At 45.2% G+C, this 24,459-nt stretch overlaps 1 protein-coding gene across 1 annotated transcript in view; it reads left to right on the forward strand.

Moving 5' to 3' along the window:
• The window catches only part of NFIA (nuclear factor I A), a 256,619-nt gene that overhangs the window by 223,773 nt on the left and 8,387 nt on the right, over window positions 1-24,459 (forward strand). The window lies entirely within an intron of this gene.

Raw genomic sequence — 24,459 nt, forward strand, 5'->3', positions numbered from 1 at the left:
TTTTGCGCATATTATACTGTTTTCAAATGTTTTAGAATTTTTGTTTGAACAGAGAAAGCATTTGAAACAGCGTTCTGATGGTTTCCCTTTGATTTCCTACCAAATATCACAGCAAAACTATCTGCCAACAGAGAACTGTAAACAAGATCTTGAGTTGCTTCCCTTTTGAGTGGAACTTACCTGCTCCAAGGGATTAAATGGACTCGCCGCTCATTCTGCTTCCTTAAAAGTAGACCAGAAGAACCAAACAACAGATGTTTGGGTTTTGAGCTTTAAGTTAATTTTCCCAACTGCAGAAGGAATTTTTAGTCTTGCACGACATAGGGTTGAGTACTTAGTTAAAAAAAAAAACACCATAAAACAGTACAGAAGAATCTTAATACGTGGCACTAGCAACAGAGATATACCCTTTGCAAATTTGTGGCTTCTTTGAATTATTAAGCAAATTAACATGGTAAAAAGGCAAGGAGAACATCTCACCAAATCTACTCAGTTCATTTCTTCCTTGATTTGCAGATATGAATAACAACCAGTGTACCTGTTCATGCTCTAATATGCAAGCTACGCTGCAATTTGCAAAATCATCTCAGAAAGACGAATTAGCGCACTTAAAAATTCCTTTAAAACTTTGTGAAGGAAAGGTGTTCCTTGCACGAATTTCGCAATTACTAGCAAAGTGTTAGCTTTTTTTGGAGAGAAAAGTTCACCTCAGTGGAAACAACCTGGAAGAATTCATTCTTAGAAGTCAGGAGTGCCTTATCTCCCCTCCTATCAGTAAGAAATGAAGATGTGCAGTTCCTGGGGTGATTTCAGGAGAATGCTCATTGAGAAAGTGAAGCTGTCTGTTATAATTGTTAGAATTCAGAGGCATCATGAGACGTTTGTGAGACTCGGGCAGAGAGGGGAGGATGCAGTTCTGCATCCTCATAGGGCAGGTCTGGCATTCCTCAATGAGAAATCCCATGCGGGCCCTTAAACACAGGGAGTCCCTGAGCTGAAAATGAGCAGAGGGTGGGAAAGTATATGAGAATGTAAATATGTGACCTGTTTTGACTTTTCCCCTTGCATCTGCTTATGGCCCCTGTAAGAGAAAGGAGACTGGATAAGGTGGAGCATTGGGCTGACTGATTCAGTACAGTCTTAAACCAAAGGCTCCTCCGGTGTATTGCCTCTTCAGTGAACATTTTGCCTTCAGAAAGGCGACAGGCTTTTCATCTACACAGACACCTCAGTGTCTTCTCTGACTCCTAACGTGCTTTATTTTTTCTGTAACGTTGAGGCCTGAACATTATATTTAGCCTGACTGGAATTTGGCAAGTAACTTTCTTTTTAATGTTGTTTTCTGTCTCTTCATTGGATAGTTAGATTGTCTGGGGATTTTATTCAGCAGAATGCATTCCCATAAATATATTTAAAATAGACAGAATCACTGTTTGTATTAAGGCATCTATTTAGGTTATTTGAATTTAGATCTGAACGTGCAAAAAAAACTGACCAAGGGAGAAGATTGCACGGGGGATTTTCAAATGAGAGGAAGACTGAAAATTGCATTGAAAGCTTTTGGATGTGGAAGTACGTGGCATTGTGGACAGTTGCAGTGCAGAATATAATGCAACAATAAAATCATTAAAGTACTTCAAGTTTGGAAGTAATCTGGGTTCTTGGCTTGCATTGCATTTAATAGCTTTACATTTATGGGAGCCATTCCAGTTTTTAAAGGCAGCTTCAGCCTTCAGACTGATTGCACTTACCACCCCAGTGAAACTGCAACCCATTAATTTTTTACCGAAAGGATCTTCCTAGTTTGTCAAACACATCAAGTGAACATTTTAGAGAGTGCAGACCACAGCAGTATGAAAACCAAAACTTTCTATCGGGAGAGAATGCTGGATTAGCATGAAATAAGGGTCTGGTTCTGTTAATAAGCGCTTTAGTAAATTCACTGCGATACAAAACCCCGTTAAAACCAGAGATACCCCAGATTGGAGTGAAAATGGTCAGGCAATACCAAGACATACAGAAGCCCCTTGTTCTATCCTGGCGTGGAAGGGTCTCCAGCAGTTCTCCTGTGGGATGGAGACCAGAGCAGGTGACCCCAGCACCTTGTCCCCAAGCCGCACGTCGTGGCCATCCTGCCTGGCCAGGAGCCCTCTCCCACCAGCCCGGTCCCCTCCATGTTTATATCCCCGTCAGGAAGACCAAACCTTTTCCAGTGTCTAAAACCAAACTCTCGCTCTCTAAAACGTTTGCACATTTCTGTGTTAAACATCTGCTTAGGTGGCTCTGAGACAGTGTGTTTTGGTGTTGTTCGTGTGCAATCTAGTGCCGCTTCCTCAACGCATGTGTCCCTTCCCTTCACAGCCTACTCGACACCCAGCACCTCCCCCGCAAACCGATTCGTCAGTGTTGGACCACGGGATCCAAGCTTTGTAAATATCCCTCAACAGACTCAGGTGGGCCGCTTTCGACTTCTCTGTATGCCTGCAGCCTCTTCTTCTTCAGTGTCCTCTAACGTGTCCCCGCGGAGCCAGCTGCATTGGCTGCTGTCACTTCACCCACATGGTCTCAGTAACTACGGCGAAATGTCACTTGCCGTTTGTTTGTCTGTCGTGTTGTTGTTTTGTTGGTTGTTTTTTTTTTTTGGGCTTCTGTAGTAATAACGCTGCTTTCGTAACTGGAAGGACCTCTCTTGCTTTCTAAGATGCTGGCTTCTAGCGCAGTTTTTTTTCCTCGAGGACGGGGTTTTCAAAGATTTTTTTGCTCCGAGCTGTTCCCGAGGCGGTGCATTGAAATTGCATGTGCGAAAGGAGCTCGGAGAGACCCAGAAGGTCACAGGGCACCTTAGTCCCCCGCCAGGTACAACGGGAGACGGCTCCAATGACTTCCATGGAAAAAAAAAAAAAAAAATAGCCTCGAATTCCTGGTTGGCCATTTGCATGGTGGGCTTTGAGCGAGCAGGAGATTTTGTAATTGCGAGCACATCTGTTTCCTTACACAAAGAGGAAAAAAAAAGTCCAGTGGAGGCAGGCCTATAAAGCTGGGTGAACTGAATTCATAGTCCTGCTATGGTCAAATCAGAAGCTCAAGTAAACATTTGTGTTTCTTTAGGAGAAGGACGAGGTTTAAATGTGCTTTTTCCAAGCTGTATCAAATTCCCAGGGTCGATTAAGAAAATAGTTGTTGGCAGTTTTGTTAGCAGCTAATTTGAGCCAGATGTTGAAAAAATTAAGTCTGTGCTTAATATCACGTTATCATGGGGGAGAAGGTATAAAAAAGTGAGCAGAACTAGTTAGTGCTTTAGGACAACTGTAGTTTGTAGTTTTAAGTGACTGCTTGACTACACTACAATTCTTTTAAAGGTCAACAGCAAGAAATATTTGTAATTTTGTTTTGAGCCGGTTGCGATGACTAAAAAGTAATAATTCAAATAACTAGCAAATTGGGGAGCGCTCCTCCTACCTCTCATAAGTTCTTTCAGATCGTTTATATGCATCTGAATAATTAGCATACAGATTAATGGCTGTCAGATGCCACGGTCCAGTATATGCATTAAGACAGACTCCTTGTCGCGATGGCTCCAGCACCTACGCTGTCAACGAAACACAGGTCGCTCATTACGGAAGATTTTCAGTTTGCAGGGCTGCAACCAGATGCCTGTGAACACAATGTGTTTCCTTGCTATCTGTTCTTTGTGTACAATTTGTTAGGGGCTTTAGTTTATAGCTCTGTCGACAGCACAGGTTAAACTCCATCGAATCTCAAACCTTCTCTGCATTAAATAGGGTCACAGAAAGTACAGCAGCAGTGCAGAGCGGGGGTTTTAACCCATCAGGTTCTGATTTTTTGTTTCATGCCTTAACAAAACGCAGCCTGCACCCCACTTTTCATGCCTCTTCCTTTATTCAGTTCATGTACGTGACAAGTTTTCATGTGCCTTCACATGTAAATCCTATTTCTCCAGTCGTTTTGGAAACAACTGGAATACACAGAAATACACTGAAATCGGGAAACAGGAATGTTAAGGTATACTGTTAAAGTCCTTAAGCATTTGGTGTTTTCCTTCATAGCTCAGGAAACTTGAAACCCTTTGGAGAATGCTACTTACCTTTTCCAGAAGACTTGAAAAACTAGTAGTTGGTAAATTGATTATGTAGTGAGACACAACAGTATTAAGTCTGCAAAATATTTTAAACTTATTTGCATCATGCAGCCTAGGTTTCCCAGATAAGTTTGTTGACTGTAAACTTTTATCCTCCTTATTTATGACTTAAATCATTTTAAAGTGCTCTAGCCTTACTTTAAGTGCTTCTATGTAATGCAGTGTAGTGAATAACAATGCTGCTCAGTGAAAAACAATACTCAAGCAGAGCTTTCAATTAAAGTCAAACATGCTGCAGTGGGTAAGGAGACTGACTTCCAGTCTCTGACTCCAGCTGCATCTCCGTGCTTCTATACATCATTACACCACCACAACCCACTTGATACTAAATATATAATTTATCAGCAAAACTCACTACTTATTCATGAAACAGCTCTGAAGCCGACTGTGTTTTAAATCAGGCAAGTGAGGTAAAAATACTAACTGCAATGATTTGGGATTTACTTAGCGTCCCTCCAGACAAAGACACACTTTTGTACTCTTTTTGCAGGGCATTAGTGTAAAGGACGATCACTTAGGGTCTTTTCAAAATGGAAATATAAAAACACATAGGATTGTGTTATTAAAAGCAGCTGAGGTGGCTGCTTTCCATCAGGATTTTTATAGTACATTCAGAGTCAGCCTAAGATACGGGTCCTGAGGACCAGTAACTGCCAGGCCACACAGCTCCCTTAGACAAGAGGAAGCAGCGAACACTCAGAGCTTCTGAAAGTCAAGCTCAAATAGAAGGGTTAAGCAACTCTTTACTGCTGGATCAACAAAATAAAAATGAAGACTGTATCTGAACGTCTGCTTTTTTAAAATTACAGTCCAGCTACAAGCGCTAAGAAAACATTATGGTCAGCGTTTTGGTGGCTCTGATTTTCTCTTCCAATTGGTGGGTCGTTTGAGTAACACATCGTCGTTATTAGTCTTAAAATGCTGCAAAAGTGAGTCTGTGCACAGGGATGTGACAGCGCTGTTCAGCAGAAGTCACATTTCCCATACATGGGCATTCGCAGGCTTTCACAGAACATTGGAATAAAATCGCAGACAAATGTACAACAGCATGGCTGGGTTTGAGCAAGGATCATTCTGTCCTGGGCTGTTTTTAAACAACCAAAACCAGTACATGCCTTTCTTAATGGGCATTATAAAAATTAGCAGTAGACATTTCCATTAGCAGCACGTTCTAATTTATGTCAGATTGCATCAAATACAATCCCTTAAAGGAATTTTTTAGAAATTAAATAGTATTTTATTTAGAAAAAGGCCGTGTTTCTGTGTCAACAAAGGTCATAGCAGGACAACAACTCCATGACAGAAGAGCCCAGGAAATAAACTGACTTAAGTCAGTAGTTCTGATTCGATAACAAAAGCCCCAAAAGGGTTGTTGGCTTTGTCGCATTTTAGCAGCTTCCAAACTTTTCAGTTGGTTTGTTTTTTCAGACACTGCCCCTGCTTACCCCATCCATCGCTCTGCCGCTCCAGCGGCTCACCGCATAATTGTCCTATCTGGGGGGTTATTTGAATCTAAATTTCTGTTTGAGCTATTAGGAGAAGCACTTGACTTGGCATCCTCTGTATATGTTGACAAAAAGGCACAGGTGTTGTAACCTTTGCTTGATAAATCATTTACTTTTGCTACTTGACTCGCAAGCAATATGGGGGCATCAGCTTTTTAACTGCCTTTTCCATATGCAAATCAGAAATACAGTATGCCTGGGGTACACAGTCTTCAGTTTCAAAAGAGAGCTGGTCTAGATACCTCATGACTAAGTAATAGATACCTCTCTCCTATTGCCAAGGACTTGTAATAAGGAGAGTGGTGGAGGAATGGGAAAGTACCATCACATTAATTAGGACTAGCCTATCAGTAGCAACACCACTAATAAAGAATAAAGGGTTCTGAGGTTTGGGCTGGGTTTTTTGTTTTGTTTTTTTTCCTAACCAAGCGACTAAAGTAATTGTGAAACACAGGATATGCGCTCAGAGCTCAGAGCTAACACTAAACTAGCAACCTGCTCTGTGTGACCGGAGTTTGCATCGTCACTCGTTGCTCTAAACGGTGTTTGCTGATCTCTAATGCCCTCCCTTTGCTCTACGCTACAAAATTCCTTTAAGGTTTGTAAGTACTCAGCGAGCTGCAGCTCCACTTCACACTAAACATTGTTTACTAGGCTGAGTCCTGTTTGCCACCTACTTAACCTACATCTTCCTGGAAATTGTGCTTTGGATGCGAAAAATAGCTCCTGAGCAACACATGCCTGCTCCATCCAGTCCCTCCTACCTGCCAGTAGCCCGTGTGCCTTCCCCAGTGAGGTTACAAGGATGCATGGAACAGAGACTGCCTCCCACTGCAGGCACCCGGGCAGAGGATCAACTGCTGTACCGCCTGTGAGAACCTAAGTGGTTTTCTTCTCTGCACTTAAGAGAGAAAGTGTATCGTGCACTCTCTTGCCCAGCCATTTCAGGAAAAATCCCTCTCTGATCTAAACATGCTTCATATCAGATCCATCCCAATTAGTTTTTAAAACTTAGTTAAGCGCGGAACCAAGTATTTCTTGCCTTACCTTTCTCTAGGAAAAGATAAAACTATGTTCTAGAAGAACAGAAATAGAAGCTCTTCCTACTTCTGCCCTTTGCTCCCAAAGCTACAGTCGGATGGTGGATAGTACACCAAGGTCTTGTCTTTTCACACTTTCCCTGGTGGGGACCTAAAGACACTCAACTACAACCAGGCTCTAGGTAGAGCTCATCCTTTATAACGCAAAACAATTGAAACAAAAAGCCCATAACTTACCCAGCACACCACAGCAAAGTATAAGAAAAACCCCGAAAGTCAAATAAGCTTATCTAGGCAAGTTGGGGCGGGGAGGGGGGGGAAATTGCTGAAGTTTAGCAAAATGTTTATAGCAGAAGGAAATTGCTAACTTTAGATCTGCTCCTGTTCTCTACCTTCCCGAATTAGACAGTGGTATCTTTGTAGCTGCTTCTTTTAGGCTCTTATTTATCTCTAAAAAACCACCTTATGCCTCAGGTGCATATCTGAACCTAATTGTACAATTACTTTCTTTTCAAGACACAAGGGAAAGACTATTTTACTCCCCCCCAATCCTTTCAGAAGGCAAACTGCAACCTGCCATTTTTCACCGGCAGCACTTTAAAACAAAGGGCAGGAGGAAAAAAAATGAGCTTTACGCTGCATCCTGTAGGTTAGCAGATGTGAGCTCTGTCAGACAAGGTGGGGGGGCAAATTCCAGAGTAGATGGTCCTTCCGTGATAACAGCCAGTGGCTGCTGCCTGGACGCTTTAATTCGGAGGGACGTAGTGCAGGTGATGCCCCTCGCTGCGGCTGGAGGGGGCGGGCAGGGGGGAGGCAGGGAAGGGGTCTCGCAGGTAGCCGGGCCCGAAAGCGTGAAAGATTCATAGATCAAAGTCAGCACCTCGAACGGGAAACTAATGCGGCTCCTCCAGAGCTCTCGCTCCTGCAGCTGAGACGGCGTAGCTGTTTTGTGCCCAGGTTCCATTGCCACCCTATGGAAAAAAGAAACCAGTGCACACTTTTTTTTTTTTCTATTGACAAATGAAACACACGCCTTCGCTTCACGGGGATTCCCCGTTTTTGGCTTCTCCCTGAACCCCTGCCCTTTGCGGCGTCAGGGAAGGGACGCAGAGCTGCCCACATCACGCCCGGCTCGCGTCGATGTGCTTTATTAATGAGCTCCACAAGCCGCCGCCTGTCCTTTTCGGTCCCCTTCTCTCTTTCTCCCCTTTCCCAGCGCCCGGGAATGGCTCCGGTCAGCACCTGCTGGCCCTGGGGGAGGAAGGCGAAGGTCAGGATCTCCTGGTATCGCTGCCGTCTGCCAACAGCTGAGCCCCCGCTTCGCTTCCCCCACCAGCTCGTGTTCAGAACAAGGGTTACGGGCTGCGTGCGGCTCGTACGCGGCAGTGGACGTGCAGAGAACATGAGAGGCTCCAGGAACCAGATCAGGCCTTTTATTTTGGGGGTTCTGAGCAGAACTATTTATAAGCCAGGTCAGTGCTACGTGGCGCTCAGGTGACTGCTCCTCCCCAGGATAAGAATACTTATCCTCAAGGCTGAACGTACCGCTTGTGTTTGAGCGTGAACGAAGATGAAGAACACTAGTTTGGAAGCATTTGTTCAAATCAGTTCAGCCCCCTGAGAAGTAGATATTCCATAAAGGAACTTCCCTAGGCCATCACACGTGGCTTTCGAAGAAACTCAACTGCAAAGCACTTTTAAGCAGAGACTTGACTGCCCCTTTCCTTCTCTTGGCCCATGGCAACAAATGGTAGTAGCAGGTTCAGAACATCAGTTAAACGCAGGAATAACATCTCTCCTGGGTAAAGAACAGAAATCTGCAGGGACTAGGTATAAAAACACAATTTGGGGTGTGGGACTGCTACTTTCTAGAGCTGCTGAAGTTAGAGGGATCACTCTCCTCCCAAACCCAGCAGGGATCTGTGGACTTTCCCATATCAGCAGTGGGAAGCGAGGGCTGCTCTCCCCCGACACCTGGAGCAGAGTCACACAGTGCCTAAAGTGCCATCTGAATTCTAGATTTCTCCTGTGCCTATGTGGGCCCCATTCCCTCATGGATCGCTTTCCTACTAGTTCCTTACAATACATGTAAGAAATGGGACACACAAAACAGGACGATTATAATGAACAGTTGAGCGTGTGAGAAGATGTATATATACATGTGACCACTTAATTTATAGTAAATGCCTGGGCTGAGGGCATTGAAGAAGGATGGGTTCTTATGGGCTTGAGCCTTGTTATGACCACTGAAAGTTTTGATCACTGAGCAAAAAGTGTTTTGCTGCAGAACCAGTGGCACCAAGCTGCTGATACGTGACCTGAACATCAGTGCCGTCTTTCATCTTCCACCCAGGAAGCAGCTATACTGGCCTGATCTTGAGGGTGGCCTGAAGATGGCCCTGAAAATATAGTTTAAGTCTAGAAAGAGTAGCTTAGAAAATGCAGTGTCAATCTCTATCAAGGATCAGCAGGTCGTAGAGCTGGGAAGCTGAAAGAAAGTTTCAGATCCTGCCTTTGCTTTGTGGTTGGCCGTATTAGACTCGCTCTTCTCTTTTGTTGGCTGAATCCTTCGCTGAGCTAAAATTGAGATGGTCGCACCATGACAGGAGCAAAGAGCCCGCATGCAGTCGTGGTGCTCTTGATGTGTCCCCGTCGCATAATAGCTCCGTTGCCACACGTCCCCAGTGCAGCACGAGTGTGAACGTGCTACTCTGATCACAGTTGCTAATGACAGTCCAGAGCGTGCTCCACAGAGAGGAGATACAAAGGTGACCAGAAATCAGGGTCAGTCCCCAACTCCCATTCCCTTCAGTTCACAAAGCCCCTTTAATTGAGCTTTCGCGCAGAGGGGCAGTATGAAATTTCGCTCTCAGATCAGTTCTTAAAAAGCAACAGAGAACAGTGTGCCTCAAGAAGAAAGCACATATTGCACTATAAAGGTAAAGATTCATAGAAAACTTCCCAGTACCATAATGTGGCCTCATCTTCAAAGTGGGTTGGAGCCAAATCAGTCCAGAAGTGCCTGGGTTAGTCCTCAGCAGGGGGGATCTTTTTTCCTGTGCTTTTTCTTCTTCCTCCTCCCAGGCTCCGGTGAGCAGTTCAGACCTTATTTTTAGGAAAAGAACACTAAGCATCCTATTTCCAAGAGATATAGCTTACAGTTATTTACAATGGACATAGACGAATTTCCCAAACTAAGCAATTAAACTTACTGCATTTCCCCCCCTCCTTACAATAAACAGGAAGCCTGTGCGTAAGGCACCCTTTCTGTGGGTTTTATGGCCATTACTTATGCTCCACAGTAGGGGAGAAGAGAGAGAAGAAGTAAGTGTGGGCCTGGTGGGAAGAGTTGGCAAATGCAGAAATATGATGAATGAGCTGGAGAGATTTAATTTCTTACTAAATTCTCTACAAGCTGTGTAACCTTTCTTTAGCTAAACAATTACTCTAAAAGGCAATGATTTTCTGCGTTTTCATTGAAAAGTCTTCATAATAACAATGGCCTATGTTCTCCTTCTTGAAGAACTTCTGCCAAAAAACAGTTTTCTTTTTTCCATTCAGCAGGAAACTTTCTTTTATTTTTATTTTTTCAATCTCATATTCCCCGCTAACATGGATTTACAAGGCCTACCACTTACTGCATGGGGCTGGGAAGAAGCTTCCCCTCAGGCTAAATCATTTTGGTCCATCTCCTTTATAGGGCTTCTTGCGTCTTCTTCCCAAGAGGAGTGCAGCCACTGTCAGAGACATAATACCAGACCCAAGTGACCGTTTAATCTGACAAAACGTGACAGTCCCTATGCTCACAGGTACAGAGTACACGGAAAGGGAGTCCCACATTTGTTTTTCCAATGGACAAGCATCAGTTGTTGCTGCAGTTGTGGTGGGCGCAGGCGAGAGGGGAGCAGGTACTGACTTTGGTGTCAGTGGGGAGAGAGTTCTTCAGTGGGGGAGAATCATAGAATGGTCTAGGTTGGAAGGCACCTTTCAGATCATCGAGTCCAGATCTTTAAATTCATCGGCCATGGTGCTGACATGATTAAATCACAGTGGGAGTGGATCCTCGCTCAACCACAGGGTCCTGTGACCAACTGGAGCATCTTAAGGACTTGGGATATTGTGAGGACTTTGGAGATACAGCACAGGCAGAGCACTTTCCTCCTGCACTGGTACAAGATACACACATACGTGCGTACACACACACACAAATCAAACAAATGAGTATAAGGCAAGATTATAGTTACGCGCCTCGGACTGCTTTTACTTGACTTGGCCCATTTCCTGGCCACCCCACGCCTGCCCCCAGCCTCCATTGCAGATAATGCTGTATTGGATTAGTCTGCCTCGCTGCTGCATCAGGTCCCAGATCGATTTATTGACTCTGTCAGAGTGGCTAGTACAGTAATTGTTACAAGAGCAGAATAGAAAGCAAGAATGTGTCCACATAAAATATAAAAATGACGTTTTGTTCGTTCTTTCCTCTTTTGCCCTATAGATCTTTATGTGTTTACACAGTGGAGAGCACTTTACTTAAGTTAATCAGCTCCTTCTACATTATTAATTGCGACAGTTAGGGTGCTACATGGCGGCAAACGTATTATTGAAAGCATTGATCTCACACTCACGGTGTGGACCTGAGTAGGTTCTGTATTCCTTCCCTTCTCTTGCAACCGCTTTAGGGTACTATCAAATCACATTTCCCTGACTGACAATACGCCATCGATACCATTGATTTTGGAGAGGGACAGAGAGATGCACACGAGAAAGAAAGGAGGGCGCAGAGGTTCTGTAGGCTTGAAAGTTGGTAATCACAATAATTACATGCCTGGCCTGATTTCTCTATTTTGTAAACTGTAATAGCTTAAGAGCTGAAGTTCCCTAAGTGTTGAAGATTTGCAGAGATGGCATGACGAGACCTTTTAAAATGTGTGTAGAATGTATACCCTTAAAGAAAAGACATACTGACTTTTTACAAGGGTTTTGGAAGTGCCTTTGAAAGACATTTCATGAAAGTTCAGCTTTCGCAGCTGATACCTATATGAGCTCCATAAATTCCACACAGCCTGACAAACTCCAGTAGGTGTCACATGTGACCTGGATGGAAAAGGTCAGCAGCTGAATTTATGACTTTTGCATTTACTGGAACAGTAAGATTTTTGCCAACTGCCATATATACTTTTTAACAATTCTGCAATCAAAGGATTAGGACCACGATCTACAATGAAGGTCAAAAACTAAAGGCCACGATCCCTACATCCTTCCCAGTGGATAGGCATTAAGCTGCCTCTGTTCTAAGAATCACCTTTGCTTAATGGCCTTAACGTGGAGGTCAAGGAATAAATAAGCTCCAGAGGTGAACACCTTGCAAAATAGACGATCTTGCTCTGAAATTGATACTAAATTCCAGAAGAAGGGACCGAAAGATGAGAAGCCATTTCTTAACAGAGGTGGACTCTCCAGCTTGCAGCAGATTTCGTGTTCCCAGGACACTGAGCATCACCTCCCCTGGTGCTGGACTATCCTAGACAAATGTAGATATCATAAAGGCAAGGATTGGGGCTTCAAAAGAAATACATCAAAATGACTGCAATTTTGTTAAAACCTGTTCACATTTTAAATTTAACAAAGGTGTCTCTTCTTAGTAAGGATTACTAACAGCCTGCCAAGTTGTAGCTTTCAAACTTTACCTGGTTTTAGTTCAGAACAACAAAAGTTATCATCTTCTTTTAGGCATTTGTTTTTATAGTATATTCTACTTGAGGAGAGGTAGAACTGGAAAAGTATAATCCAAAACCAGGATACTTTTAAAAAGGAAAAATCTAATATTAATAAATCAAGAGGCTGACCATGAACATGTCTTGTAGGCTTGACTATGTAGCCTTTAGTTACTTTGGTTATTAATATTCAATTTTGAAAGCAGTACCGACACTATAATCATAATATTTTCAGGCATATTCACTTGCATGATCCAACTCTTACATCTTCTATACAAATACCAGTTACTACACATGAAGAGACGCAGCTAAATACATTTCGGGAGCCAATGAAACGTAATTTTAATTATGAGCTATGAGTAACAAAAATCACTACCAATAAAATACAGCCACCTTTGAGACTGAACACAATAATTTCCATATTGCTTGGAGCAGCTTTATACAACCTTAGGTATCCTTTTGTGCTTTTGCTGTGACTACATCCTTTTAAATATGACAACAGAAAAAGTGTTGTTTTTTTTTTAAAAAGGTGATAAAGTTAGATGTTAAATTTGGGTGTGAGCACATCCTTGCATGTGCTATTTGAGATTTTTTTCAGGAACACTTTTACATATAATGTTCTTTGTTTGGCCCTTCTCTTTTTTTTTTTTTTTTTTTTTGGAAGGACTTTCTTATAGTCTTTTGGGTTAAAGATGGTGTCTGTGAATCTATGGTAGTGGACCCGACTGTACATTCATTGAAGTTGATGAGAGTAGGAGATGGAAGAGTTGTTGTTGGCAGCAGTTTGTTTTAGAAATACAATAATATTTTTGTTTAATTGTGCTTGTATTTTGATTATAGCTAGGTACTGTAGAACAAATCTAGTCTTTTTCAAATAAGATAGAGGTTAAAATTCACATTTTCTTTATGGGGGGGGCTTGCAGTGCACTCATCATGTATCTCTAGAGTTTTTATTTTGTGGCTACATGTATTATCTCTCGGTGACTCCAAAGCAATCTTCCTTGATGGAGAGATGGGTTTAGTTTTGCCCTTTTCCCAATTTACTGGTCTTGGAGGCTAAATCTGAAAGTATAGGCCAGGTTATGTTCCATGTGGTTCATTCCCAGCACGGGAGGCTCCGCAGGCTCTTTATGAACTGGTCATCTTCCTAACGGTAGTAACAAGGGCAGAGTTTGTCCCAGTAAGGACAACTGCTTTATGAGTCCTGTTGATGTTGCATGAGTCAAAACAGAGTTCAGATTCTTCTCCTGGAGGCTTTTCAGGAATTCAAGGAGTAAAAGTAGTAACATTTAGAAAAAAAGGGGAAAAAAAAACAAGATGGGGGAGAGCTGCAATTCGCCGTACAATGGAGCAGCTTACTTACGGAGTACAAAGAGCCACTTCTGTACAGTCTATTTTCAGAGAAAAGCCTCGTATTCAGTGACTCATAAAAGCGAAGAGGCACCTTTTGATTTTAAGTTCAAGGTTTACATTAGTAATTTTGTCTGTTTCCTCTGTTAGTATTAATTAAATTGAGATAGTTTAATTAGTATTACTAAATTTGATCATTAGTAGTAATTCATTCTGCCTGCCATACTGCACAAATATGATGAAGCAGAAATAACTGAATTGTTTAATTTCATCTCATTTAATGACTTTACACTCCACCAGGACTTTTGCTGGCATCTCACAATATGTGTGAAAATCACTCCCAGCTAGGCCAAGACCCAACTCCCTTTAGCCAACCATGTCTAATACGTCCCTCCTCATCCAAAGGCAGATCATGTGCCACAAAGGCTTTTCCCATTTCTCCACTGAAGAGCTGGGGTGGCCTTTCCTCGCCCCGGTCACCCAGCTCCTGTATCATCCCAACCCCGATGGCCCTGGCAGAGCTGGACGGGACTCATCGGCCACCATGTGCATGGCTGGGGCCTCCCCATAGTGTAACAGGAGAAGTCCCATCATCGATCCCCATGGCCACACACCTGGGGATCAAGCACAGACAAGGTGTATGGCCCTTCCACTTTTCTTAGAGCAGGTTGTTCGGGTCAGCAAGGTACAAAGCATCAGGACAAATGAAGACATCAAAAGCCTTCCAGCCTTCCAGTACCTAAAGGGGGCCTACAAAGAGAGATGGGGAATGACTCTTGATCGGAAAGTGGAGCAATAGGATGAGGGGTAATGGTTATAAACTGAAAGAGGGGAGACTTAGATTAGATATTAGGAAAAAATTCTTTCCTGTGAGAGTGGTGAGACACTGTCCCAGGTTGCCCAGAGAAGCTGTGGCTGCCCCATCCCTGGAGGTGTTTAAGGCCAGGCTGGATGGGACTTTGAGCAACCTGGTCTGGTGGGAGGTGTCCCTGCCCAGGGCAGGGGGTTGGAACTCGATGATCTTTAAGGTCCCTTCGATTCTGGTGTTCAGGAGGGGTTTTTTGTTCAACTCAGTGCCCTCTTGGCTTTCTTTTTTTAAGGAGAGATTTGGGGAGGGAGGTTCACTGCTGAAGTGATTCCTCATTATTACTCCAGCTCACTGTCTAGTTTTAAGGTCAATGTGGCAAAAGCACCAGAGTTCCTTCCATGCCCCTAATTCTGTCTATGTTAATTGAAGACCAATTTGGATCTCCTTGCCCAGTACACCTAGGACTTGCCAAAACCCCCAATTCCTCAACCTCTTTCCAAACCCCAATCTTTCTCTGCCCACTTCTCAAGACGTGCTGTTATCTCAGACCCCCTGGTCCCGGAGTCCCCAGCTCCCACGCTGTCCTTCTGTCCCTTCCCACCTACCCGGCATGTGTCCCACCATCCCTCCCCTGTGCATCCCATCCCCTCCCTCTGCTGACCCCCTATTTTTCGCCCCACTTTTCTCGCTGCCTTGGCTCTCCCAGCCAGGCTGTGGGGCTGCTCATTTCTCTGCTTCACCCGCAGACATCAAACGTGAGCAGAGACCTGGTGCTGGAGGCTCTGGGGGCGAATTTCGGAGGGAGAGCTCGCTTTCCCCTCCAGTTCAATTTATTCTCTCCCCTCGCTTTCCTCTTGCGCCTCTGTACTCTGAAGGACTGGCAAGAAAAGCGGCCAAAAAACTACCTTTTGTCCCCCAAACTCGGCAGAGCAAAGAGCCAGAGCCTCTTGCAGCAACTTGCTGGTGGAGCAGCCGGGACCCCTCGGGCCCCTCACGTAGCTCCAGTGGCTCGGTGGGACACGGGGAAGGAGCGTCCGGGGGGCAAACCCCCCGAGCATGTGTGTGTGTGTGTCTGTGTGCGCTCAGGCTGTCTCGCTGCAAACCGAGCCTGGGAGGCCCAGACTGGGGGTTGATTTTCTTTGGATGACTTTCCCCGATTGTCTAAAGCAATAAAAGTAAAGAAACTTGGAGGGGGGGGGGGGGGGGGGGGAGCGGTGGAGGACAGGGGGGGGAAACGGTGGTTGCGGGGAGATTATTTTTGCAGTCCTGGTGCAGGCAAAACTCCTGAGGAGTTTCAGGGGAGTTTCGCTTGCCTGAGGACTGCAGGAACTGGCTTAAATTGAATAAAACTGTAAGTACAGTATAGGGGACTGGGTAACAAGGAGTTCTGCAAAAGCAACAAAACCGGAGAGCACAATGAAGAATAGAGCGGGTTACGCCGCGGTGAAAGTATGTACTGGTTGTTATAACACCGTGCTTCCAGAATAAATTATGTCCCTTTAAAAAGTAATACTTTAACTGTGGAGCTATACAGAGACAATTAAGACGATATTGTTCTCCTCATTTCCCTCCTCTCCACCCCTCCACCACCACCACCACCACCACCCCCCCGCCTTTTCCCCCTTTCCTCCCTCTCTCTGCAGTAGCTCTGTGGAAACTTTTAATGCTGCAGCTTGAAACTTGGGCCTCTGGGTCTAAAATGCCTGAGAAAGCACTGCGGGCTCTAACTGTAAAACATTCCTTCGGCGGGCCCTGGAAACAGGGCGCGCTGGCGCAGGCGGAGTTCAGAGGGATCACATGTAAATGAGGGCTGGCTGCAGGCTCCCCAGGAGCAGTTTTATTTCGCTTAAACCTGAACTTGAACTTGCAAAAACGCCTTTGCCGGAGTCCCCCGGGACGGGCAGACGGCGGCCACCAGGGGCTGGGAGCCGGGGCTGCCGCCGGCCCCGGGCACCCACCGTCAGGGCTGGGGGGTCCCCCTGCACCCACCGGATCTGTGCTGTGTCCAGGGGCACGGGGAAACGGAGGATAAGGCAAGGAAGGGTAGTTTCGGGGCAGGCTCACAGAAGTTCTTGAAAAAACTCGCCTTTTTCCCCTCAAAACGCTGGAAAGTCCCGTGGCAGCAGCGTTATCAGCCATCCCAGCTTCCACGGGAGTTCCCGGCGTGAAGTTATGAGGGCATCCAAGTCCCGACGCACACTTTATTTCATAAAAGGAAAGAAATAAAGGAGATGTAGCGTAAGAAATATTAAAGTGGTGCCCACTCTAGCAAATATAACTGTGCTTCCAGCAGAGGAAACTACAGGGCTGTCTAGAAAGCGAGGTGTAAAGTGCAGAATTTAAAAACCCCTTCGCAGCGTATTTACTTTTAAATCGCACTGGTAGATGTAAACCGTGAGGCGGGTTTTAAGGTCGTCTCTTTGCTGCTTTGATGAAATGCATGCTGCCGTTTTTTCCTTGCAAAAAGCGATGCGTGTAGCAGGGGAGCAAGGAGCGCTGGGGGGACGCCGGTGGCCATCACCCAGGTGTGGTGGCAGAGGTGGCCGCTGGCCGGGCCGCAGGCTTGGGGGCAATTTCCTTCCCCCCACAGCTGTACTTGGCTAGTGGGTCACATTTTGGTCATTTCTGATTACTCCCGAACAATTTTTGGCTATGTTTATAGCAAAAACTTTGAAAGGATGAATGGGCGAAAAAAATTCATTTTGGCAGCAACTCAGGAAATATCTACAAAGATGTCCTTTCTGGAGCAAGATATTATTTCAGGGTTTGTGTTAGGATCATTTTTATTCTGTGACAGCGCATAAAGAGACCGGGACAGAGCAATGAGGTCTGGCAGAGCTAAAAACCCTTCTCTGTGTGTGTGTGTGAGGTTATATAGTTTATCAATGCAGAAACCACCACCGGCTTTGAAAAGTAAACAGCTGGCTTGGGTCTGCGCGCTGGGCTGCGGCGCTGTCTGCTGGATTTAAATGGCCAGCCTGCGATTTTGGGGAATGGGGCAAATATATATAGTTTTTCTTCTAAACATGTCAAAAGGTTTCTGCAGCCATTTGTTTTCTTAGTTCCTTTATTTGTTACCGTTTTCCTTTCTGTTTCATTTGGGTTTATTTTGCTTTTACAAACGTCTTCGCTGCCACCAGCAAGTCTACAAATAAATAATGAAAAAAAAAAAAAGAAAAGTTTCTATCGCAGTCAGAAAACCTTATGGCAGCGACAAATATCAGAGAAAGCCATCGTCTCTCTCAAAGATTTCATCTCACCATCCACTTAATCCGCTTGCTGTACCTCAGATCTCAAGTAACTTTCATACTGTGGGCTCACTTTAATGGATAGAATCTATTTTTCATGAAAAAAGCAGGAAATAAGCTGTCTTTCGTACAAAGATTTACAAAATGTAATCATTGTTGAAATATTCTCTTTGAACTGCCTTGTCCGCAGGGGTGTCTGGCTCCCAATACCCCCGTTTCTTTAGAACACCCTTACAAGTTCTTCTGGTAGATCAGGTACACTGGTGGTTCTGGTCTTTGATGTCTTGAATGAATGAAAGAAAAGCATAATAAAAGAGAGCTGTTGATCAAGCATAAAATACTCTTTAAGCTGACAGAATGGCAGAGTTAACACATTCTAAGCTGCTTTTAGGTTTTTCCTTTTTTCCTCACATTTTCCTGTGCTTTGTGTACAGTGGGGGTTTTTATTTTTTGAAAAGTCTCTGATCTATGTAGTATGCCGTCCTCTAACAAAAACCAAAATGGGATTGTTTCTCTCTCTTTCTCCCTTTCTTTTTCCTCTCTCTCTTTCACTCCACTATCTTTTTTTTTTTTTTAAACAGCAAGGGCTAGGGTTTAGCTTTACTGCAGTTCGCTTTCAGCGTAGGACGCAAAGTTTGGAAGTTATTTTGCAGATTTTAAAGTCAATTTACTAACAAATAAACTAATTTCTTCGCATAACTATTTAGAAAACTGGAGGAAAACCGTAACTCAAAAATGTTCCCAAAGTAAAAGGAAGACTCTCTGTCTAAAAGCAAAATTGTAAACCGAAAGACAGGCATAAAAATGACCTCATTGTGAGAGAACTTTCTTTTAGAGTCAGAGAAAAGGGAAAGTTTTCTTCCTGTAGATCTAATTTAGATCTTAAGTTCCCATACATTATTTATACATCATATTCAAAGTGCCAGCCTACTCTGCTGGCTGGATTACATTTCAAACATTTGCCATTGATAAGTCGTTGCTGTATTATATTCAGGCTAAATGCGAATATGTCATAGCGCAGTCAATCTTTAATCCGCTGAGCTTCAGGTTCGGGCGGCAGGGGGTCCAGCGCTCAGAGCATTGCTTTATACTTAAGAAACATCTGGGGCCAGCTGGGACACTTTACTGGAACATTCAGATGTCTGGAACAACAGCAGGAGTTACTGTATGAGTGTGTTTTCATAGGTTTGGGAGGGTTTGGGGTGACTTAGTTAAAAACACTAGCTGTTCCCAACTTGAGGTTTGAACCCAAGCAGAAATCTTGCCTGAAGTGAGTTTGTTGGTCCCGGGAGAGAAGTGGTTTGGACTACTATACATTTTTAATAGTCAGCAGGCAGAAGTCCGTATTACAAAATTATTGCACGTAATTTAATGCAGTTTGCCACAATTGGCATTCTCGCAAAAGCTATTGGATGCAGAGCTACTGTACACATCGCCTGGAGACTAGTGTCCCTCCCGGGACGGGTTTTATCTTCCTCGAGACAGTATAAATATGCTCGAAGTGGGGCGTGCGACTCTCCTGGGGGCGGATGTTGGACAACCAGAAGATTCACTCACTGTTTTATGTCCCTTTGGGGATGACCAACATGCTACTTACGTCCCTTTTGGTATTTCAATTTGGAAAATATAATTACTAAATAATTAATCCCAGCTCTAAGAAAATAACTTCCATCGGCACAAAGGTGACCTTGTCTTTAATATTCACCTTTCGGTTTGCGCAGTAGGATCACACTTCATGCCTGGAGAAACTCTGGAGAAACCAGTAGAGCAGCGGCACGAATTCAGTCGTGGGGTAAAGCAAAGGCAGTTGTTTTATGTCCAGGAGCCCTCCAGCCGGTGGCACCAGCAGCTGAATTGCCACTGCCTTCACTCACCCTGGTAGACCTTTCGAAATGGCATCAGAGCCCTGGTTTTGGCCCTGTGCTTTGGAATGACCCACGATGGGGAAAAGCCATCCCAGGACCTCTCACAAGGTGATGGCTAAAGGACCGGTGTGCTGCCTGGCTGTTCGCATTCTCATTTTATCTTTGCGGCCAGAAGGACTCGTCGCCCCAGTTCATCTTCCCAGGGTTAGCGTTTTTGATTGCCTTGGAAGTTCTTGAGATGACTGAAATGTCATGCCCCAAACAAAACCACTCAACTGATGCGCCGTGAGGAGTCCTGGAGGTGCCCCACGATGGTAGCTCAGGTTCAGCTCGGCTGCTCAAACAGCCGCTTTGCCGGCGAGCTCTAAAGCTCCAAGTGGTGGGGGTTTTTTTATTATTTATTTAGGCTCTTATCAAAGATGGATTTTCCCGCCCGGGCCCGTGCAGCAATCACTTCCTGCAAGCGCAGCCGTGCCCGGGGCAGCAACGGCCGTGGCTCCGCAGCCCTGTTTGAAGTCCCCGATGGCACCGGCCCGTCCCACCGTCAGGCAGCCGAACCGGGCCGAAACCTCAAGAAAATGGCTAAGGCAGGCCAGGCCTTGGCCCTAAGTGGATTAGGTGAAGCAAAAGCTCCGATGTGTGGAGTTTTGTCAGAGTTTCAAACGTGTGAATGTCCTTAAATAACCTACATCGCCTGGAGAAATAAGCCAACTGTCACACCCAGTTCTGGATTCCACATTAACAACCTCCTTCCGCAGCGTTAAACTTTGCCCTTGAGGACTTTTGTTTAACTTTTTAATTCGAAAAACAGATAGGGCCGCTTTACAACCCTCACTTCTTTTTTTTTTTTTTTTTTTTTTTTTTGGTGTGCGAGCTGAAAGGTCTCATTGTTAGGGCAGGAGATGTGCAGGTAGAAGTAAATTTAACAAGTTGGCGTTGGGTTGTCTTTCGGGTTTAACCCACGTGCACGATGCTCACCGTCGGGCTCGGGGTGAAACACCTCACGCAGGAAAAGCTGCTTTAGGAAGATTTTTAATAAACAATAGGCCCGTTTCTGGGCTCCTGACGCAGGCAGAAACTGCGACCGGAGTCATCGAGGCATTTTTCAGCTTTTTTCCTTTTAAATATCCTGAATTGCGGAGTGTTTCCTCGCTGGTCTTCCCCTACAAAGGACCCGATTGTCACAAGTGGCTCGAGGATTTTTGTGTGTCTCTGCTATCTCCAGAAGAGCATAAGAAACAAATAGGCTTGCGCTATCAAAGACACGTAATTGCCATTTCAGACTTCCTGTTTAGGATTCAGTCAAGTATATATTGTTTATGGTTCATAAAACCTTACTACTGTGAGGATTCTCAGACACTGGCAGCGCAGAGTTTCAACTTTCATGGTGCTGTAAATTAAGGGGGGAAAAAAAAAAAAGTGTGATAATACTCCTCCGAGAACAGTAAAATAGAGCTCTGCAATGGTTAAATGGAATTTTATAAGCACATTCGGTGTGGAACTGTTTTGCATTACATGAGTTGAATACCTTAGAGATGACACACATCTGCAGGCACTTTATTAAATCCTTAGTCAGCACTTTTCAACCTGATGAGATTACTTCTTCATTTGACTGGAGAAAGGGAAGGGAAGATCTTGTACCGGACTGCAGAATTCTTTCTGATGCTTCACCTTGAGCGGCGGGGGAAGGACAGCGAGGTGCTCGGCAGGACAATACGGACCCGTAGTGGCACCGGCAACTGCGTGGCAGCAATTTCACCGAGTAGGACCTTTAGCTCCGGTGCATTCATTTAGTTCTAAACTCGCTGGGAGCACCGTGCTGCACAGTAAAGAGAGGGGAAATAAAACACCGGCTCTTTTATGAAAACGCGCGGAGATAATATCATCCTGACCGTACTGTGATAGTGCACATGATTTAAATGGAGATTTTAAATTAAGAAAGGCAATACGCCGTTCTCCGGCTGGGTGCAGCCGGATAGGTTACGGGGAAGGGGAAGGGATAAAAGGGGTAAGGTGGTCAGCCGTGAGAGCACAGCCTGCACCACGCTGGGTGAAAGAAGGCATAAAATCCTTCAGCCATCCCAACATAAGGATCCGGGCTTCTTTTTGCCCCTCTCAGCCCCCTAATCGTGCAAAAAAAAACTTGACAGATCCCAACTATCAGGGCTCCAAATGTGTAATACACTTCCTAGAGGTTTTCGTTCGAGGCGCGGAGGTCTCCTCTCCCCTCCCAGAGAAGTTTCACAGGTGCTTCAGGAGGACAATGGTGCTCTTCAGAGCTAATCCGGGAAGACTTAGACGCGTATAGGAGGCTTGAGGGGGATATGAGATCTTAATATTAAAATGATTAGCAGAAAAGGAGGATCATTCTCTCTCTGTGTGTGTGCGTTTCAGCTGTAAGACGCTCTAAATTAAAACGGTGTCCCGAGAGCGGTGCTGGTGGGACGGACCGGGTGGGTAAAGGCTCGCTCTGTCTGGCTCTTCTGCTGCCTCAGCCCATCAAACATCTCATCCGAGGGGGGACGCGGGACGCAGCTGCGTGCGAGGTGCTCGGATCCCGTAAAAGCAGCTTTTCAGTAAAGGGCCATCCAGAGCCCCGGCACGGAAGGTTAAAAAATAGCCGTGCGGTTTTGGGTCGATCCTGTAAGGGTTAATTAAGTTTTTCATTGGTATTAAGGCCGAGCAGTGTCTGCAGGAGTCATATTGACACCCTGGTGCATGGTAACTCTACTCCTTTATTGACATGTTGCTAGTCAGGAGCACAATAGCACTCTGTGTCTGCAAATCATTGCTAAAATCATCTCAAGAAAAAAAAAAAAAAAAAAGAAAAAAAAAAAGTTTGAAAGCCCAACGCTAGACAAAGGCCCCAGAGCTGCACTGCGCCGCTAAAAACTCCGGAGTCAGCAACTTCTATTGATTAAAAACTAACCTTTAAAGTAACTCGCAGAGTGTGTGGTTAGCATTTAAATTTAAACATGTCATGAGTTGATTTGTGTTACTGAATACCAACTCAGAAGGAGTTACATTCACATCAGATTTTTTTTTTTTTTCTAATTCCCTTAAGCAGCTAAAGTATTTCATGAAATGTCAATAGGGCAGGGGAGAAAAAAAAGGTGTTTTGGAGGGAGGGGACTCGCGCCCAGCCTCGCCGTTTCTTTTCCCATGCAAATAGTCACCCCAAAAAGAAAAGTGTGGGGAGCGACACACAATAATTAGACCTTTGTCTAACTTTCCCAAGTGCCAGAGAAAGACAGATTAATTAAATATACAACAGTGTTGGTTTTTGGAGTGGGGGTCTCTCTTGCTGTGGAGGTCATAAATTAGGCAGAATAAATACTTCAATGTGTTTGCAGCGGGGCTGCTACGTCAGAGCGGCTGGCGGGCGGTGGGAGGGCGCAGCGCCGCTCTTGCTAATGATAGTCACGTCTGGGGCTGTCTGGTTGCCCTTAGCAACGAGACATGATGTAACACCAGGATGAACTTGAACTTGGGGGACTTGAAAAGGGAACAATAGACCAGAGCAATCAATAAAGCCTATTTCAGTGAAGGATTACAGAGCCGCTCTGGGGTAACCTTGTCTGCCAGGCGCAGGCTGAATAGCAAGATGCGTGAAGGAGCGCGGTGCCGCGGGGGGACGGACGGACGGACGGACGGGTGGATGGATGGACGGACGGACGGATGACAGGCGGGCGGCGGCGCGCATCCCCTGCCGGCCGGGGCGGCGGGGAGCCTGCCCCCACCCCGGGGGAGCCGGAGTCCACCCTGGGCCTCCCCCGTGAAGTTTTTGCCTCTTTTCTTTTTTTTTCCTGCCTTTTTTTTTTTTTTTTTTTTTTTTCTCTCCCCAAAATCTGCTTTTGAAGGGAAGGAGGAGTGGCGAGGCCCGAGCGGCTCCCGCCATCCGTCCCGGCCGGTGGGCCATGTGGCCCGGCCAGCGGCGATGGGAGCCAATTGGACATCTGCGAGATAGATTTGAACCGCCGGCTCGGAAATTTTTAACCCCCTCTGCTCCCTGGGGTGGGGGGACGGGACGGCTTCCACCCTTCCCAGCCCGGCCAAAGGCTGTCACGCTCCGATGACAAGCGCGAGGGACGCCCCTGCAGAGCCGGCCGGTGGTCGGAGGTGCCTCCGGCACGGCGTTCCCTGCGCCCGCCGAAAATCAGCCGGGCCCCGCAATCACGGGAGGGGAGAAAGGGGGACTTGGCAGCGCTTCACAAATCCTGCCAGAACTTTTCTCTGTTTATGAACTTTACATATGAGAACTATTTCGTGTAATTGCAGCCTGCGTAAGTCTAAATATAAAATCTGTAGGCAATAGATGGAGCCGATATGGGACCGGTGTGTTTGTATTCAGAAGGGTGAGCTGAGGAAGAGTTAGTTAATGAGGTGTATTGGAAGCAGGACAACTTCTCCCATCGTGCTATTTATTTTACCGGTTCCTACCTCCATGGCAAGACCACATAATCTCCAGGTCCCACATGAAACTTGCCTCAGAGTCTTCTGTAAATGTTCATAAATCCTCCCCGGGTTGATTGTGCTATCAATCACGTCAGACGCTGAAAAGGAGCGAAGGAAAAAGTTGGTAAAACTTGTCGTCAGTTTATACACGCACACGTACGCACCTCATATATTACGGGAGCCAGAGTCAAAACCTGGGGTATCAGCAACAGCTCTTTAATACCTGAATCTTTCTTGTTGTATTACTTTACTCCAGGCTAAATAGTTGCCGCTTGTTGGTGTATTCCCACAGCAATATGTCATTGCCAAGTCGCA

Source organism: Numenius arquata, chromosome 8 (genome assembly GCF_964106895.1).
Source record: "Numenius arquata chromosome 8, bNumArq3.hap1.1, whole genome shotgun sequence".
Classification (NCBI taxonomy): Eukaryota; Metazoa; Chordata; class Aves; order Charadriiformes; family Scolopacidae; genus Numenius; species Numenius arquata.